Source organism: Bos grunniens, chromosome 11 (assembly GCF_055505025.1).
Source record: "Bos grunniens cultivar Pamir isolate PY7600 chromosome 11, Bosgru_T2T1.0, whole genome shotgun sequence".
Classification (NCBI taxonomy): domain Eukaryota; kingdom Metazoa; phylum Chordata; class Mammalia; order Artiodactyla; family Bovidae; genus Bos; species Bos grunniens.
In genome coordinates, this window is record NC_141175.1 from 78608505 (window position 1) to 78628440 (window position 19936).

The 19936-nt window shown below is 42.2% G+C and overlaps 1 protein-coding gene across 5 annotated transcripts in view; it reads right to left on the reverse strand.

The window, feature by feature from the left end:
- Positions 1 to 11647, reverse strand: part of SOCS5 (suppressor of cytokine signaling 5) — a 65898-nt gene extending 54251 nt beyond the window's left edge. The window contains exon 1 of one of the 5 annotated variants that reach the window (XM_086327110.1): positions 11509 to 11647. The gene's annotated coding sequence lies outside the window, so the exon portion shown is untranslated. Of the gene's footprint in view, positions 1 to 10335; positions 11428 to 11458 lie in introns of those variants that run through there. The other 4 variants (XM_086327111.1, XM_086327109.1, XM_086327112.1 and 1 more) reach the window with 4 other exon arrangements.
- Positions 11648 to 19936: the final 8289 nt, after the last annotated feature.

Consider the following 19936-nt stretch of genomic DNA (forward strand, 5'->3'; position numbering starts at 1 on the left):
AAGAGCTTTATATAATTTTTATGCCCAGGAAAGTTTGAGAACTACCGGTATAGAAGTACATAATACAAAAACAAAAGAAAATATAAGGAATTTGGATGGTATATAAATTAATCACTGCCACATACATCATAATTACATCATAACCTATACGTAACAGTTGTCATCTTCCATAATTGCTTAATTGCTATTTAAAAATCATGTTATGATACTCCTCTGTTCACATTCAACTTTCTACTTACTTACTTTGCTGCTGCTGCTGCTAAGTCACTTCAGTTGTGTCCGACTCTGTGCGACCCCATAGACAGCAGCCCACCAGGCTCCCCCATCCCTGGGATTCTCCAGGCAAGAACACTGGAGTGGGTTGCCATGTCCTTCTCCAATGCATGAAAGTGAAAAGTGAAAGTGAAGTCCCTCAGTCGTGTCTGACTCTTAGCGACCCCATGGACTGCAGCCCACCAGGCTCCTCCGTCCATGGGATTTTCCAGGCAAGTGTACTGGAATGGGGTGCCATTGCCTTCTCCAACTTATGTACTTTAAGGAGTACTAACTCCAAATTTTAGTTTTCAGTCATTTAACACTAATTTATCATGAACCACATCCCAAACTGTGCATTTTAGATAAAGAATCCTGTTCACCAGTTCCTTTGCTTTTCTTAAAGTTCTACCTTCTTGGTACATACTGTTTTGCCTAGTTCTTTAATAGTGTTATTCTTACTTTTTGCTGCACAGCCTTGTCTTGCTACCTCCTTTAAAACTGAACCAAAAACTCATCTTTTCCACTAAGTACTAAACCACCTCAGATTCTTTCCAAATTCCCTCGGCACTTGAAGACCTAGCTCCTAATAGATGTATTTATTTTACTGAATTTGGACATCTCTTCTTAATGACTCACCAACTCCATCCCCTGGATTAAAAGAGTAGAACCTTGGGGGAGAACTGAAAAGATTATAGACTTCTTCAAGGCTCTTTCTCTTGTGCCGTTTTTACTTTTCCCTCATAAGAGTAGCCATTCTATTGCCAGAGACTTGAGCTCCATAGGGCTGGAAAGGTAGGAAAGAGAGGTAAAGAGATGGTTAATTAGAGCTGCTCTGGCCGAGATTTTAAAGGTAAAAAAAGCCTTTGGGCTTCAGTATCTGTTCAGACAACCCCGCCAGCTCAAGAAAGCAAACAGGATTCCAAAAAGAGACTAAAGTGAAGAATAAGGAAGTGCATTTGTCTACAAATTCCCTGTTATGCTGGATGGCCAGACAGGATGTGGTACACTATTTCAAGGACACTAAAATATTTCTGGCTTGCTGGCAGTAAATATTTCTATGTATTCTTTGTAAGGCTATGTGGTAGGTGTTTGACTAGAGGTGGGCAAAATTTCAAACAAATATTTTAAAATGTCTACATTCTTGAGCTTAGTGTTAACACTGGCAGTTACTTTTTGTTCCGCATGCATTATTATTTAGGAATTATGGTCATTACTTGTCTAATTTCAAAACTTTCAACTACAAACTTTATACCTTCCAAATCATATCTATAAAGCTCACCATGCTCCTGAGCTAGACCCATTATTTCCAACTGATCACTTATTACCTATCCAAAAAGCAAACTACTTATCTGAAAGCAAACTCTGTGTTTCCCTTCTCTCACTTGCACATATTATTCTACCACCAAGTCAGGAACCTTAGACTCATCTTCAACTTCCTTAAACTCCAAACACAAACCAAGTCTGGAGGAGTTAAAACTCCTATGTATCACTGAAATCAGTGCTCTTGTTTCTATCCCTATTACAAATTCAGACCATCATAATCTCATTCTTGAATGACAATTATACAGCCTTATATGGCATCTTTGACTGTGATTTGCCTACCAGAGGCCAGAGGAAATACCTCATTCACTCACTCTACTGTATGTATTGTTGTTGGTTGTTCGGTGGCTAAGTCGTGTCTGACTCTTGTGACCCCATAGACTGTATAGCCTGCCAGGCTCAGGAGTAGGTTGACATTTCCTTCTTCAGGGGATCTTCCCAACTCAGGATCAGGTTTGATCCTGCACTGCAGGTGGATTCTTTACCACTGAGCCACCAGGGCAGCACTGCTGGTGAATAAATGTCTCCATTACCTGCTCCTCTAGGCTGCTCTCTTTATTACACCTATAACTGTTTTTAAAAGACCAAACTATTTTTTATCACTTCCTCATCTATAAAAGAAAATAAAAACCCTAGCTTGTACTATTGCATTTTGTTCCCATTCTACCTTGGTTCTAGTCTGACTCCCTAATTTTCTTTTGTACTTATTCTGACAGATCAAACTTCACCCTTTTCCTTAAACACACTATGCCTTTTATTTTTAAGAATCTAGAATAAACAATAACTCAGTCCAGCTTATTTTATTTTTATGAGCACCCTTATACAATTTAAAGCCATTCAGTTCAGTTCAGTTCAGTCGCTCAGTCGTGTCCGACTCTTTGCAACCCCATGAATCGCAGCACACCAGGCCTCCCTGTCCATCACCAACTCCCGGAGTTCACTCAGACTCACGTCCATCGAGTTGGTGATGCCATCCAGCCATCTCATCCTCTGTCGTCCCCTTCTCCTGCCCCCAATCCCTCCCAGCATCAGAGTCCTTTCCAATGAGTCAACTCTTCGCATGAGGTGGCCAAAGTACTGGAGTTTCAGCTTTAGCATCATTCCTTCCAAAGAACACCCAGGGCTGATCTCCTTTAAAATGGACTGGTTGGATCTCCTTGCAGTCCAAGGGACTCTCAAGAATCTTCTCCAACACCACATTTCAAAAGCATCAATTCTTCGGCTCTCAGCCTTCTTCACAGTCCGACTCTCACATCCATACATGACCACCGGAAAAACCATAGCCTTGACTAGATGGACTTCTGTTGGCAAAGTAATGTCTCTGCTTTTGAATATGCTATCTAGGTTGGTCATAATTTTCCTTCCAAGGAGAAGCATCTTTTAATTTCATGGCTGCAATCACCATCTGCAGTGATTTTGGAGCCCCCAAAAATAAAGTCTGACACTGTTTCCACTGTTTCCCCATCTATTTCCCTTGAAGTGATGGGACCAGATGCCATGATCTTCGTTTTCTGAACGTTGAGCTATGTTCTGAATGTTAAAGCCATTAGCTAAACCTACATAGAAGTGGAGAAACAGACAACACAGTCAACTCTCAATTAGCCTATTTTCATAGCCTTATTAACATGGTCAATGTGGACTACCTGCTGAGCTACTTCCTTATTGTAAGTTACGGTTAAAAAGTCCTCAGTTACTGATGTATTACTCTCCTTTTGATCAACTGGCACAAAGAGAACTACAGCTCAATCTTCTTCACATTCATTCATTCACTTCCTTTCTTTCATCTTGAACATCTTCCTTCACCACTTCTGCTGTTTCTCTCTTGTACTTTTCTCTTCCTACTTAAAGTTTTCACAGCATCTTCTTTGTCCATCCTTCTCAAGAGAATCGGTATTTCTCTATCACTCTTACTGATAGAACACTTAAAAATGTACAAAGTACTTTCACATTTACCTACTCACTTGGTTCTTGGAACCTCATTTTTTGAGGGTGCCAAAATCAATAAATACAAAATACGTGTAACAGTTTATACACGATAGATGTCATCCTTATAAGTGAAATATAAAATATTTTCTTACATTTTAACTCACATTTAAAGAAACTACAATTTCTCTCTTCACCTTCTCATCTCTTAAAACAGTTCAAGCCTTCTCCTACTTTCATAGCTAGAACATTAATGCCTGTTTCAATGTTATCCAAATGTTTTCACACCCCTCTTTCAGACCACTAGGAGAGCCCAGGTCTCTGGACTCCTACTCTGGTGTCTTTTCCACCCAAAAACTGTTTTTTGTTAATGTTTCCCTTAGTAATGCCCATTAATAATCCAGCATTTTATAAAGTCAACAGGAGAAACATTTTATGGGCAGCCAGCACTAACAGTAAGACTATACAATACACTAAAACATTTTTATTGTTGTTTAGTTGCTAAGTCATGCCCAACTCTTTGCAACTTCATGGACTGTATCCTGCCAGGCTCCTCTGTCCATGGGATTTCCCAGGCAAGAATACTGGAGTGGGTTGCCATTTCCTTCTCCAGGGGACCTTTCCGACCCAGGGATTGAACCCCTGTCTCCTGCTTGGCAGGCAGATTCTTTACTATTGAACAGCCTAGGAAACCCAAAACATCCCTAGTTTTCCTTAAAAATCAATAATTTAAGGAACGTCTTTAAGTCCTCTCAGAATACCTAGACACTGTCTCTTCTGGTAATGACATCCAAAGCTGCCACAGCAAAGGAGTACAACCGCATTCCATAAACCCTAAATGATGACAAGTTTGAAGAGCTGCCCCCTAATATATCCGGAAATGTTTAGGGTTAACAATAAAAAAAAAAAACCAGGGCCTCAGTCCCAATTCTACCACATACTGGCCAACTTGGGAAAGTTACTTAACTTTTCTGAATCAAACTTCCTCTTTGATAAAACTGAATGCCACCTACATTTCGAAACTGTTAAAACAGAATTAAATCAAAGCACGATGGCAAATCTCTTGGCCTGGAACATAATAGTAAAAATGGTAACCCCTTGTGTAATTATTTTCATGTACAACAACATTCTTGTTTTCAGAACCTGGCCCCACAACACTCAACATGTTCCTCCTTGGACTTTGTGGCCAAGCAGTAACTATAATGAATGCCTTCAAGGAAGTTATCGCCATGACTTCTGGATCCCCTTCCTGGGTCACAGCTCAGGCTATAAATATAATTTGGACTATCTTCTCCTAAATGCATTATCTTGTTCTCTGCCACACAAAAACTCATCGAAGGATGTTCCGGTAGCTTCTTCTTGTTGGCTTGGCTTTTAACTGCTTGGAACGACACACGGAGTCAGCTGCAGTCAGCTGCAAATCTGGCAACTTTCAATGCCAGTATGTCTTTAAACCATTTATAAAAATGTTAAATAAAATTAGTCCCAGCACCAATCATCTGAAGAGTAATAAGGATGGCCTACTTCTCATGTTAATAACCAAGGTCAAAGACTAAATAATTAGATAAATTAGCTCCCCTTTGACTACATGCATATTTTAACTCATACAGTACCTGGACTTCTCCCAACAGGTTATATTTAATGTTTACTAAGTTTATCCTTCAGCAGTTTTCCTGATACAAAGACACACCTAGTAGAACCTAGGACCAATGCTAGGGCTAAAACTCCTACCAAAGCCCAGTTGCCTTCAACATTCTCTCTCCAACCTCTAATTCTTAACTTTCTTCCTCTGACTACCTGCCGCATATGCAGGCCTGAAGTTCAGTTCCCAAATCATTTTCATTCCATCATTTTATCTTTCATGTTCCATTTTAAGCCTGTGTATTTATATGTATAATTTAAATAAGCTTCTATCCTTTTCAATTGCTTGAAATACCACATATGAATTCTTGATTACCACCTCTAACTGAAGACTCTGGCTCAGATTAGAAAGACTGGATATTATTCCTATATGCAGGCATGCATGCTTAGTCGCTCAGTCATGTTGAGCTCTTTGTGACTCCATGGACTGTAGCTCTACCAGGCTCCTCTGTCCAAGGAATTCTCCAGGCTAGAATACTAGAATGGGCAGCCATTCCCTTCTCCAGGGGATCTTCCCGACCCAGAGATCAAACTCTACCTCCCCAGTCTCCTGCATTGCAGAAAGATTCTTTACCATCTGAGCCACAAGGGAAGCTCTGTAGTTTTCCAATAAAATAAGGAAGTTATTATTTGAAGACAATCCCAGAGCAGATAAACTCATTTCAAAAATAACTGTTTCAAAATTATTTTCACCACTGCTTTTCTTATTAGTTTTGATAAAGATACAGTAACTGAATGACATCTCACCAAAGGGAAGGTAAATTTAATTTTGATGTGAACCAGCATGTAAGTAAAATGCTTATATACTATTAGTGAACTTGCAGACATATATTCTCCCTATATGTATTTAGCAATCATGTCACTATGGTTTCCCTCAGGGCATTCCTCAGAATTTGTCACCTGCATGGATAATTGCTGTTGTTTAGCCTCTAAGTCATGTCCAACTCTTCGCGACCCCATGGACTGCAAACCACCAGGCTCCTCTGTCCATGGGATTTTTCAGGCAAGAATACTGGATTGGGTTGCCATTTCTCCTGACCCAGAAATCAAACCCACGTTTCCTGCACTGCAGGCAGATTCTTTACCACTGAGCCACCAGGGAAGACCAGGTGGAGAGTAAAGACAGGTAACTTTCAGTTAAACTATTCAGATGCAAACTTACCCAACACCAACAGTCCAACTCAGCCAATTACCCTTCAAGATTACTTCTGCTCTAACCAGATACAAAAGCCCTTTCCCCTCTTTAAAAGTAGGATAGCTGGATAACTCAGATGAAAAATTCATGATTAAGTGGAGCAAGGCAAATGATTTACATTTTCCCTGTCACTCTCTAACATCTACACTGAGGCTAAGAAAAGTAGTCTGCATGGTCTGTATCTACTCAGTCCATATACCCATGAACTTTCAATATGACTAACAGGCAATTCACAACACCATAATTATTTTTAAATACATGAAGAAAACCAACTTAATGAAAAATTGAGTAATGGTTTGTTGTTTTTTTTATTATAGCATGGTATTTACCATATCTTTTGAAACCATATTTAACTAAATATTTTATTCACATAATTAGATTAGATGTGAAGAAAAGATCTGTATGTCTGCTGCTGCTGCTGCTGTGTCGCTTCAGTCGTGTCCGACTCTGTGCGACCCCATAGACAGCAGCCCACTAGGCTCCTCTGTCCCTGGGATTCTCCAGGCAAGAACACTGGAGTGGGTTGCCATTTCCTTCTCCAATGCATGAAAGTGAAAAGTGAAAGGAAAGTCGCTCAGTCGTGCCCAACTCTTAGCGACCCCATGGACTGCAGCCTACCAGGCTCCTCCATCCATGCGATTTTCCAGGCAAGAGTACTGGAGTGGGGTGCCATTGCCTTCTCCAGATCTGTATGTCTAAGTTCTACAAAATTCCTAAAAGTATGTCATGAGGCCAAAAATGAACAGCAAATTGTAGTAATTTCATAATCTTTATTATAACAATTTATCAAAAGAGGACTAAGGGTTGGTCCCTCTCAAACAGTAAAATTCTGTACTAATGAAAGAAAAAGAAAATGACTCTGGAAACTTTTGGTGACTCCATGTAACTCTTAGCCCTGCTGGTCAGCGTTACTTCAGAGTAAAGGGATGACCCATGTGTTTATCATCTGAAGTACCACCAAAAGAATGCCTACCTGAGATCTAAAACAAAATAGCTGAAATCAAGTACTGGCATAATAAAAATGCTTTTGAGCTACAACTTATTTCTTAATCTCAAACGTGTAAAATAGGCTCAATTCAATGAAATTCTAAAAATAAGGGCAATTTTTAAATATTATGTGATATAACTTAAAAAATAATTGAAATTAATGTAAAAAAAAAAGGTATTAAGAAAAAGTAAGCTCCTGTGTGACTGCTTCCCTGGTGGCTCAGTGGTAAAGAACCGCTGCCAATGCAGGAGATGCAGATTCGATCCCTGGGTGGGGAAGATCCCTTGGAAAAGGAAATGGCAACCCACCCAAGTATTCTTGCCTGGGAAATCCCATGGATGGAGGAGCCTGGCAGACTACTGTCCACAGGGTCTCAACGAGTCAGACACGACTTAGCGACTAAGCAACAACAACAAATAGAAGACAAGCTGCTATAACATCAACTGAAGAACCTGATGAGGACGAACTCCAAAATGTCCAGGAGAAAAAATCTGCCACTGTCACCATAAAACACATTTGCTAAACCACATGTTCTTGAGACTAGTGAGATCTGGGCTATAGCAAATCAAAAAGAATTAAATGCTATAAAATTGGAGCTAAACAAATGTTATCACTAAAACCTAATAGTTCAATGAATGAAGTCATCAAAATATCCACTCAATAGAAAACAATGTTCAATGGCTTTCTCATGGTTCCATTGGGAGAAGGGGGTTGCAAATAGTAAAAGACCTTACAGAGACCTGGTTTCCTCATCTAAGTTTAACAAGGAGGCCTGCAGAACTCACTGTATTTTCAACAGAATATCTGCAAATCAACTGTTAACATTTTAATTCTAGAATAATGAAACTTCTACAACGGTCTCCCAGTGACATTCAGAACAGCCACACTCACTATAACTTGACAGATATATCTAACTCAAGTTCCAAGGTGAGCAGACTAATGACTAAAAATAAATAAATAAAGGAGGGCATCATTGCTCTAAGTGTCCCTTAAAGCAGACTGTTATTTGATCATGCATTTATCTAGGAAATTTGTGTAGCCACAAAGTGACTTCATTAATAGCAAGTAAACAATTGGACACATAAGTGCTCGTATATACCTAATGAACATTACAAATGATATCTAATATTTGTTGTACCCTTACTCTGTACTTTTAATCCTCACCAATACCCCATGAGGGGGTATATTTACTAACCTCACTTTACATGTGAGGAAACTTAGGTACACAATGGTTAACATAATTTGCCAGGGATCATGATGTTATTATACAAATCCAGTCTTTACTACAACTATGATCAAAATCATGTTTTTATAATTATGCAATTCTACTACTGTTCTTTTTAAAGGTACTAAAATCCATTTTAACAAAATCTCCACACATATTTAAAACAATAATTTTTGTATAACTTATTTTTAAAATATCTGAGCCTACCGAACTGAAAAATTTTTAAGCAATTAAGTTTTAGCATAAAGAACACTAGCCTACTCTAAGAAGTTCACCTACTATTTCAATCTAGATGACAATGAGAGGGAAACATCAGCACTTGCACTAACAATGCTGCATACTGTTTTAAAATGTTCAATAAAAGCTCATCTTATTGTATATCATTTCATGTATAATAGTAGTCAACCCAAGTTTCCCCATCCTTAGAAGGGAACAACATCACCCATAATCCTAAAACCACTTATAGTGGGCACCAGAATGCTTTAGAAATAAACAATGTGAACATGATAACGTAGAAAAGCCCTGCACTAGAGTCCAGAGACCTGCCACCAATCGTGGCTCATCACTAGCTAGCATTTTAGACCCTTCCACTGGTCTGGGTCTCAGTCTCCTGATCTGCAAAATAATCATATCCAAATTCTACTCTTTCAGCTCTAAAAGAAATGTGACTCATACACATAAATCTTTCTTCCAAGCTTCCTATTCTCACTCTTTTAGTTATTACCATTACTTTGCAGGCATTATGCATTATTTTTCCTTATTTTGACAATGGGCGAATAGCCCGTTCTAAACAAAGCTAAGAGGAGAAAGCCTTTCTGACCACTGGTTTGCCATAAATGAGTCTGAAGGTGAATAATGTAGAAGCTATTATAATGTTAAAAGGTGTTAGGTTTCAATATTTCAGGCTACTGTTTTGTGTGCCAGTACATTCTCCCTAAGGACAAATAGTAAAATTCAAGGACAATAGGGAGAAAAAAATTTAATTTTCTATTATTTATTCAATAACTAAGAAGGTGCCAAGTGAATATAACAACCTTTTGCAGAAATGTTTTCTCTGACAGATGAATTACATTTTACATCAAAGTGAAAATATGATCTACAAAATTTTCTCTTATGCTTAAATACTCCCTTAAAAAAAAAAAACTTTTATTTTATAAATTGTGATGAATCAGTAAGATATATGATTGTGAAAAAATTAAAAATCTAGCTGTGAAATTCTTAGCTTCCTCTTCTAAGAGACATGAAGAACCTCCGTGGGCTGCCACAGAGGTAGATTCTGTGGACTAACCCTGGTATGAATTTTCTATGCTCTTAACTCATTTTCAAGAGTGTTATGCAAATACAAGATTATTAAACTTAAACTAAGCTTCAGACAATAAAATTCCCAACTGTTAGAAAAATCAAGCTGATTTTTGTATTGCTTTCTAGAGCTGCTAGCCTACCAAATATCTTCCCAGTTCAACAAAGTTAAAATATTTTAAACTTCTATAAAATTTGTGGTTCAATTTTATATGACCTTGTAAAGAAACAATTAAAAACAAGGGAAAGAAAGCCCGTGAATTACTTATTAATCTTATAGAATAAAAGTCATTAGCAACCTGTAATAATAGTACACATCAGTCTAAACGTTAAACTGGAAGGAAGTAAACCACTGCTATGGATGGAGAGACCTGAAGGAGGGATCTTCAGCAGATGGAGAAGCTGCTACAAGAGGTGCAGTTTGTGAATTTCAAGGTGCAGTTTGAGCAAAAATAATAACCGGGAAAACACCATCGAACGCATACATACATTTTAGAAGGTAGCTGCCAAGGTCCACCTTTTGGTTGGAATGCCGAAAGAAAATGTCAAAAATCACCTCGTGACTCCAATCCTCCAGCCTTTCAAAGTTCAGAACCAAGCCAAGATGAGCGCTTAAACTGTTTCTGAGCATCCTTCTTTAAATACAACGCCCTCTCCAGAAAGTCACTTCGCCTCAGCTACTTGAATTCCCAAATCCCAGTACCGAAGAATCTTAGGAGCCTAAGTAGTTGAGGAGGGTCTTCCAGCTCCAGCCTGAGCATCCCTTTCCACCTCGAGTTAAACTCCGGAGGTGCTCCAGACACTTCCCCCAGCCAAGTTTCCCAGTTCCCTCTCATCTCCCGGTGGATCTTCTCGTTGACCTTGAGGACCCCCGGATTGGAGCCTCAGAGCCCAGTATCTTGACGGGTGCCCTCTTCCATGCAGCGCGGGCAAATGCCCCACAGTCTCTGGTGACCCCCGAGATTGGCCATGACCCTGATCATGAACGCCCTCCGACTGGCCTGGAGCGATCCCTCTCCCCTTAGGCGCCCCACATTCCTCCAACCAGAAAAATTATTCAACGAAATGCATTGAAAGCCTACCAAGCACAAGCTCCCACTATGCGCCTCACGGTCTGCACCGAGCTCGAGGCCCGGGTCCGCCGTCCCCCGCCCGTCGTCCTCTTCCCGGCCAGAGGGCCGGAGCTGCCTCCGCCCGGGATGTGGAAGCGCCGGCCAGAGACGGACTGCGCCCGGCGCGAGCACCTGGGGCCGGAGAGGCGGCAGCTAACGGCGGCGCGGGGGCCGGGGAGCGCTCACCAACCAGGTCGGCCGCGGGGACACTCACCGGTCGGGGCGCGCGGGGCGGCCTCATCCAGGGGCACCTGCGGCCAGGCAGGACGGGCCCGGACGGCGCAGTCACCGAGAGCGAGTCTGCCGGCCAGCCCGCCGGTCCCGTCCGGCTCCCAGTGACTGCCCGAGTGAGCGCAGTCTCGCTTCCTCCGGACGGAGCCCGGGGACCCCAGCTCTGCCGGATGCCCCCTCCAGGCCCCCACCCCTTTCCCGGGCCGCCTCCCCCTCTTCACCCTTTACCCCTCCCCCCACCCCCCAACCCCCACCGGAATGGAAAATACCTCCCGGGGCGGGGGGCGGTGGCGGCACGCCTCTCTGAAGGGCAGCCTACCGTGACCAATAGCAGAAGGGGCTCTGGAGGGGCGGGATTCCTAGCGGCCAATCCGAAGGCGTGTAGGTGAAGGCCGAAGGAGGGAGGCTGGGAGCGAGAGTTGGGCGGCCCGGGAGTCAGGGAGGTCCGGCCGCTCGGGTACGCTCTGTGCGCGGCTGCCATTTTGGAGTCGGGCCGCTGCGACGGCGGCCGGGTCCGGCCCGGGGGAAAGGGAGGAGCCAGTCAGATGGGAGATATGAGGTCACGTGGGCTTGAGGGGCGGAGTAAAGCGGGCCCAAGGGGAGGGGTCGGCGGCGGCGAGTCTCTGGATCTGAGCAGGGTCACGTGGTCCGAGAAGGGGCAGTGGTGGGCTTGAGGGCGGAAGGTCAGCCTTGAAGTGGTGGGAGGAGGAACGCTTTGTCCCTGGTTTCAACTCTGTTAGGGAAAAGGAAAGGAAAAATGTTGAATGGAGGCCTGAGTTCCTTGTCAGAAAAGTGAATGAGTCTCCCTAGTTCCCTCCAGCAAGGAGCCTATTACTAAATTCCAAGATCCACGGGAACCTAGGCACTTCGTTTAATTCAAGTAATCCCATCCCTATTGCCAGCTGTCACGAACATGACTCAGATCGGATGGAGGGGTGTCTCCCACTTTTTGCTTGCAGTTTGGCTGGAAGGGCCCCCCGCCCTAGAAATGGCTAAAAGGATAAAAGCATAGTTGAGGTAGTCCAACTCCACCAGGACAGGCCATCTGGACTTATAGAAGCCTTGTCATTCACAAACTTACCGACCTCTTTTGTGTTAGACATACCCATGGTCGTATTACAACACCTCCAAACAAAACAAACTATGAGACCCTGTCTGGCTCTCAGCCGTATTTCAATTCTTGCTTCCAGTACAGACTAAACTATGTTCCTTACTAATCCACTGAAAGTGCCCCTCTCAAGGCCACCAGTGACATCCATATGATCGAGTTCAAGGGTCGCTTGTATAAAGTGATCTCTTGCAGTAGTTTCTAAGGTCTCCCCTCACTCCAGTTTCCCTAAAACCATAAACTCTCAGATTGTATTTCTTTTCAGTTAACCTTTCTAATTCAATTGTGTTGGCTTTTTAAGAGAGTCCCAGGATCTAATCCTTAGTCCTCTGCTTAGTAGGTACAGAGTCATTCTGCTGCACACTAAGGTGGTCTAACCATTCTGATGACTGAGTGTACCTTTAATGAGGTTCCAATCTGCCTGTCTTAGTGCTTTTGGATATCTCCACCTAAATCTAATCTTGACACATCCAAATCGGAACTGAAATACCATAAGAAGTCCACAAAACTTGCTCCTCCCTGTCTGTTATCTTCTTTGATAACATCACCATTCATTCACTTAACCAAACCAGAACCTGGGAGCAATCCTCCAGGCTACTGCCTCCTTGCTGTAACACTTCTGTACCCCTTTGAGCTTTGTCCCGTTGATTATCTTTTCTAATTGCCCTTTCTCTCAATTTCAACAGCCATTGCCTCACCTGGGCCATTTATTCATTAGCCAGTATTTACTAAGCATTTTACAATGTGCCAGGCACTGTTTGAGGTGCTTAGGATATAGTGGTGAACAAAACTGACAAAGTTCCTGAATAGGGTGAAATAAAGCATATATGAGTAAAGTAGCAAATTAATAATTCAGGGGGTGATATACACTATAAAGATCTCCCACCAAAAAACAGAGAAACATTCAAGAATCTCCTGAAGTTTTTGCCCAGCTCTTCACCTCAGTCTCCCCCTCCATCCTCCTCCCCCAGCCTCCCCACCCTGCTTAGTATCCTCTCATCCTTCCTTCTTGTTCTCAAAGAAAAGATGGCCCTGATTGTTTCATCTGGAGCGATTTTACTTCCTTTCATCTGTGAGGACTTCCCTCTACCTTTTTGTTAGGGCTGCCTCAATACCAATCCCCCAGCTATGAGATAAGCTACTTTGAGGGCAGGGGTCAGACCTTACACATCTTTGGGCCTCCACAGTGTCTTGGCTCAGAATAGGTACTTACAAAATGCATATTGAAATGAACTGGGGAAATCTCCTGACCCCTGAAGCAGGCTGCCACTAAAGCATCTTGAGCCCAGTCAGAATGGAAGGTCAATAAGCTCATCTATTAGAGTGTAGAGGCTGTGATGCCTCCTGGCAGGGGGCAGGGTAATAAGTGAATGAGATTACCTTTGTTGGTTCCTTCCAGGCCTGGGATTCCATGATGCTGTGTCCCATGTGGGGCAGGAGTTGCATCATAAACACGACTTTACTTGACAGTGCCAAGTACACGTGGGCAATTTAAAAGTACTCTTTGTTTCTGATGAGCTTCAAACCCAGAGCACTCTGGGTAAATTGCCAGGAGAGGCTCTGCAGGAGAAGGGTTGCAGTTGCCACTTGACTCTATTTCCAGGCCCTTAGGTGTTGCACCCCAACAGGGAGTGAGATGTTGCCAGTTCCGTCATAGTCATTGTAATTAAACCCAAGTTCTGGCAAAGGGCAGTGCGTAATTATGAAGTACTATTATGGTTTTTATCATTATTAGGCACCCAGCTGCCCAGCCCAGAAAACCACAGTAGTAAAACATGGAGAAGCCAAGCTCCTCTCCCAGCTGGCATGAATCAATACCAGGTGTATTGGCACACAGTCCTGTAGCTCTGCTCATCAAGATGAAACCTTCTGTCCCCTCTTCTTGGCAAGATAAAATGTTAAATGAATGAAAAGAGGAAATGTAAAGAAAGACCTTTGCCACCTCCTCTAAATGGAGTTCCATTTTTTCCGTGTCCCCAGAATGATCTCTTCTCATCTACATATTTATTGTGTAAATCTTTTTCAACTTTATCCTTGACCTGCCAGCTTTCTAAGCGTCATTCACCCATGTCTCTGGAGGATGTATTAGCTAGGGTGGGAGTGCAGAGTGCAGAAAAGAGTGCTTTTACTTTCAAGAAACTTTTAATACAGACCCAATAATTCAGAAAGTATAGTCAGGCCTGACAAGGCATCTGCCTTTTATTGAGCGCCTACTTAATGCCATACTTGGCATTTTCACATATGCTGCTGCTGCTGCTAAGTCACTTCAGTCATGTCCGACTCTGTGCGACCCCATAGACGGCAGCCCAACAGGCTCCCCTGTCCCCGGGATTCTCCAGGCAAGAATACTGGAGTGGGTTGCCATTTCCTTCTCCAATGCATTAAAGTGAAAAGTGAAAGAAGTCTCTCAGTTGTGTCTGACTCTTAGCGACCCCATGGACTGCAGCCTACCAGGCTCCTCCATCCATGGGATTTTCCAGGCAAGAGTACTGGAGTGGGGTGCCATTCCCTTCTTTGTCACATATGCTAACTGACTTGATCCACGCCACCCTGCAAGGTGCCTCTTATAATCCTTATTTTCTTCAAGATCTGAAAGACTTAGTGACTGAACTGAGAATCCAACATAAATGTACAAATTTGGTGACTGTATATTCATGGTAGATGTGTTCACACTGGGTGGTGAATACAGGTATCAGATTCCTCCTCCTCCTGTCAAATTACACATGGTTTTTTGAACAAAGTAGATTTTAAGCTGAATATTGAAAGAACAATTCAGAAGTGGTGCTGAGGGAATGGTGCCAAACAAGGAGGCCAAATTGGCCATAAGCCTGAAATCAATCAATATGGGAAGATTTCTTGTTCAGCGGTGAGTCATATTGTATTCTTCAAGTACCTTTATTATCTCAGCTCTTCCAAATGGGGAAGTCAACCCAGGTGGTACAAGGGTGGGCTGAGGATGAAAGAGGGTGGTTTGGGGAGGGAATAAGTTTTTGAATGGAAGACTCCCAAATGGCCCATAAACTGGCACCTCAGGCACTGGCTTCTGGAACCAATGACACCATGGCAGCTTTCCTTGCTGCCTATCAGTTGTTTTTAACTGATGTGTGTAGAACAGTTTCTCATTCTCTTCTTTCTTATAAAACAATTAACAGTTTTTAAAAACAATTTAGCAGTATGTTATACAAGGCAGTTCACTTTTATTTTTAGCAGTTTTTTTTTTTAAGGAATTCAAGATTATATAAAATGAATCCATTTAAAGTGCACCATTTGATCTGTTTTGAAACATGTATACCCTTGTAATCACTATCATAATCATGAAATAGAACATTGACATCACCCCCAAAAGTTACCTTGTGCCCCTTTCGCAGCAGAAATATTAATACAATTTACATTTTGATTACTCCAAATCTAGTCTGTAACTTCAACCTTGCTTTCAAATTTTAGACCCATATTTATAGCCATCTACTTGACATATCTGGGCTTCCAAGGTGACACTAGCGGTAAAAGAAACTGCCTGCCAACACAGGAGCCAGAAGAGTGGATTCAATCCCTGGATTGGAAAATACCCTAGAGGAGGGCATGGCAACCCACGCCAATTATTCTTTCCTGGAGAATCCCATAGACAGAGGAGGCCGGCAGGCTCCTCAAATCAAATAGGACTAAAAGCTTTATCTTAGCTACAAGAAAACCCCCATCTCCTCCAATTCCCTTTTCAAATCATTTTTCTGCATTCTTCAATTCTGCTGAAGTCGTCATCCACCGAGTCATATAAGCAAGAAAATTTTTAAAATAATCTTCACTCTTCCCTCTTTTCAACCTCCCAAAAAAGTGATTCTATTTCACACAAACATTTTGTAATCAGTCCTTTCCATTTCTAATATCATCGTTCAGATACATCTTGCTCACACAATCACTCTTAAAAAAAAAAAAAAAAAAAACCTCCTAACTAGTTTCTTCATGATCCAGTTCATCCCCCAATCTGCCACTCTAATTCTCTTGAAAACCCAGAGCTGACTGTTTCAAACCTCTGCATTCAGAGACTACCCAACGGCATACAAAGTAGCACTGAAAATCTTTCACAGCATGGCCCCAACCTCCCCTCCTGGATTCCTCTGCTCCCTGCTATATAAAACATGCTATACATTTTCATCTTTCTGTGCTTTGTATATGATCTCTGTCTGAAGTGTGCCTTTTCCTGCACCTGGAAACTCCTCCACCTTTCATAGCCCCATTTATATGACTTTCCTCAATAAAGCCTTCCCAGACCTCTCCAGATAAAAATAGTCATTCCGTCTGTTACACTTGACCTCCCATAGCATGCTGCACATATATTTATCACACTGAACAGACATAGTGATGAAGTAGAACAGGAGATCACTGTGGATGGTGACTGCAGCCGTGAAATTGAAAGATGCTTGCTTCTTCAAAGGAAAGCTCTGACAAACCTACACATATTAAAAAGCAGAGACATCACTTTGCCAACAAAGGTCCATGCAGTCAAAGCTGTGGTTTTTCCTATATTTGTATACGGATGTGAGAGTTGGACCATAAAGAAAGCTGAGTGCCAAAGAATTAATGCTTTTGAATTGTAGTGCTGGAGAAGACTCTTGAGAGTCTCTTGGACTGCAGGGAGATCAAACCAGTCAATCCTAAAGGAAATCAACCCTCAATATTCATTGGAAGGACTGATGTTGAAGCTGAGCTCCAATATTTTGGCCACCTGATGTGAAGAGTTGATTCACTGGAAAAGACTCTGATGCTAGGAGAGATTGAAGGTAAAAGGAGAAGGGGGCAGCAGAGGGTGAGATGGTTGGATGGCATCACCCACTCAGTGAACATGAATTTATTTGAGCAAACTATGGGAGATAGTGGAGGACAGAGGAGTCTGGCATGCTGCAGTCCATGGGGTCACAAAGAGCTGGACATGACTTAGCAACTGAACACTGAACAACAACAACAGAAGAACAGGAGAGCTGAGTCAGGAGATCTGGGTCTAACTTAAAAATCTCATTCCCCACTTGCTGTGCCATCTAAGGCAAGTCACATAACCTCTCTGAACTTTGGTTATTTAACTATAAAACTGAGATAACACTTTTAATAATACCCCCTCATAAGACTGTTCTGGTGATTAAATGAACTAAGTATAATTATAAATGTGAATATATTTTGTACTATACAGATATTAGAGATTATAATAACAAAGCTATATCTTCTGCTGGGCTTCACTGGTGGCTCAGATAGTAAAGAATCCACCTGCAATGTGGGAGACCTGGGTTCAGTCCCTGGGTCGGGAAGATCCCCTGGAGGAGGGCATGGCAACCCACTCCAGTATTCTTGCCTGGAGAATCCCCATGGACAGAGGAGCCTGGCGGACTACAGTCCATGGGGTAGCAAAGAGGTGGACACTACTGAGCAACTAAGCAACTAAGATATTTAAAATGTCTTCTGCTAGATTTTGAGCCATCTTTAGAGTCCTTCTACTTAACATAGTGCTCAAGCTGCCTGTCGCCTAGATTGGTTTATGACATAAGTTACTATTTCTTATATTAATAGAACCATATTCTTTTCATTTATTCTCTTAGCCTACTTTGTACAATATAAAAGCAAATCATGACGCTTTATTTCTTTTTTGTCGTCTCCACCTCTTTGGGACCCCATGGGCTGTAGCCTGCCAGGTTCCTCGGTCATGGAATTTTCCAGACAAGAATACTGGAGTGGGTGGCCACTTCCTACTCCAGAGGGTCTTCCTGACCCAGGAATCGAACCCATGTCACCTGCATTGATAGGCAGATTCTTTACCACCAGCAACAACTGGAAAGCCCTTTATAATTGTTTATTGCCTTTGTAATTAAATAGTTTCATCAAAAGGTCTCTGAGGAAATAAGCTATATAGTCTATCCCTGATTAATTTTAAAAGTCTTTATTTTTATTCAACAAAAACTTTTTAGAGACACTGAATGCTGAAAATTCTCCAAGCCAGGCTTCAGCAATATGTGAACCGTGAACTTCCTGATGTGCAAGGTGGTTTTAGAAAAGGCAGAGGAACCAGAGATCAAATTGCCAACATCCGCTGGATCATCGAAAAAGCAACAGAGTTCCAGAAACACATCTATTTCTGCTTTATTGACTATGCCAAAGCCTTTGACTGTGTGGATCACAAGAAACTGTGGAAAATTCTGCAAGAGATGGGAATACCAGACCACCTGACCTGCCTCTTGAGAAACCTATATGCAGGTCAGGAAGCAACAGTTAGAACTGGACATGGAACAACAGATTGGTTCCAAATAGGAAAAGGAGTACATCAAGGCTGAATATTGTCACCCTGCTTATTTAACTTATATGCAGAGTACATCATGAGAAATGCTGGGCTGGAAGAAGCACAAGCTGGAATCAAGATTGCCGGGAGAAATATCAATCACCTCAGATATGCAGATGACAGCACCCTTATGGCAGAAAGTGAAGAGGAACTAAAAAGCCTCTTGATGAAAGTGAAAGTGGAAAGTGAAAAAGTTGGCTTAATGCTCAACATTCAGAAGACAAAGATCATGGCATCTGGTCCCATCACTTCATGGGAAATAGATGGGGAAACAGTGGAAACAGTGTCAGACTTTATTTTTCTGAGCTCCAAAATCACTACAGATGGTGACTGCAGCCATGAAATTAAAAGACACTTATTCCTTGGAAGGAAAGTTATGACCAACCTAGATAGCATATTCAAAAGCAGAGACATTACTTTGCCAACAAAGTTCATCTAGTCAAGGCTATGGTTTTTCCTGTGGTCATGTATGGATGTGAGAGTTGGACTGTGAAGAAGGCTGAGCGCTGAAGAATTGATGCTTTTGAACTGTGGTGTTGGAGAAGACTCTTGAGAGTCCCTTGGACTGCAAGGAGATCCAACCAGTCCATTCTGAAGGAGATCAGCCCTGGGATTTCTTTGGAAGGAATAATACTAAAGCTGAAACTCCAGTACTTTGGCCACCTCATGCGAAGAGTTGACTCATTGGAAAAGACTCTGATGCTGGGAGGGACTGGGGGCAGGAGGAGAAGGGGACGACAGAGGATGAGATGGCTGGATGGCATTGCTGACTCGATGGACGTGAGTCTGAGTGAACTCCGGGAGTTGGTGATGGACAGGGAGGCCTGGCATGCTGTGATTCATGGGGTTGCAAAGAGTCGGACACGACTGAGCAACTGATCTGATCTGAACCTTCATGAAATTACTGTATGATTCCTGAATGACTTCTCTCAAGCTTTTTTCTTTCTGGTATTTATTTAATTTTTAATATTTGACCAGTTGATACATTCACACGTTTCAGAAATCAAAACAGGACTTCCCTGGTGGACCAGTGGTTGAGAATCCGCCTGCCGATGCAGGGTACATAGATTTGATCCCTGTCAAGGAAGATTCCCACATGCCATGGAGCAACTAAGCCCTTGCACCACAACTGCTGAGCCCACACTCTGGAGCCTGTGCTCTGCAACAAGAGAAGCCACAGCACTGAGAAGCCTGGGTACCGCAACTAGAGAGTAGCCCCTAGAAGGTCCGTCTTTACAGCAACAAAGACCCAGTGCGGACAAAAATAAATACATAAATAAATTAAAAAAAAAGGTTTCCACCAGAAATTTTTAAAAAGATCAA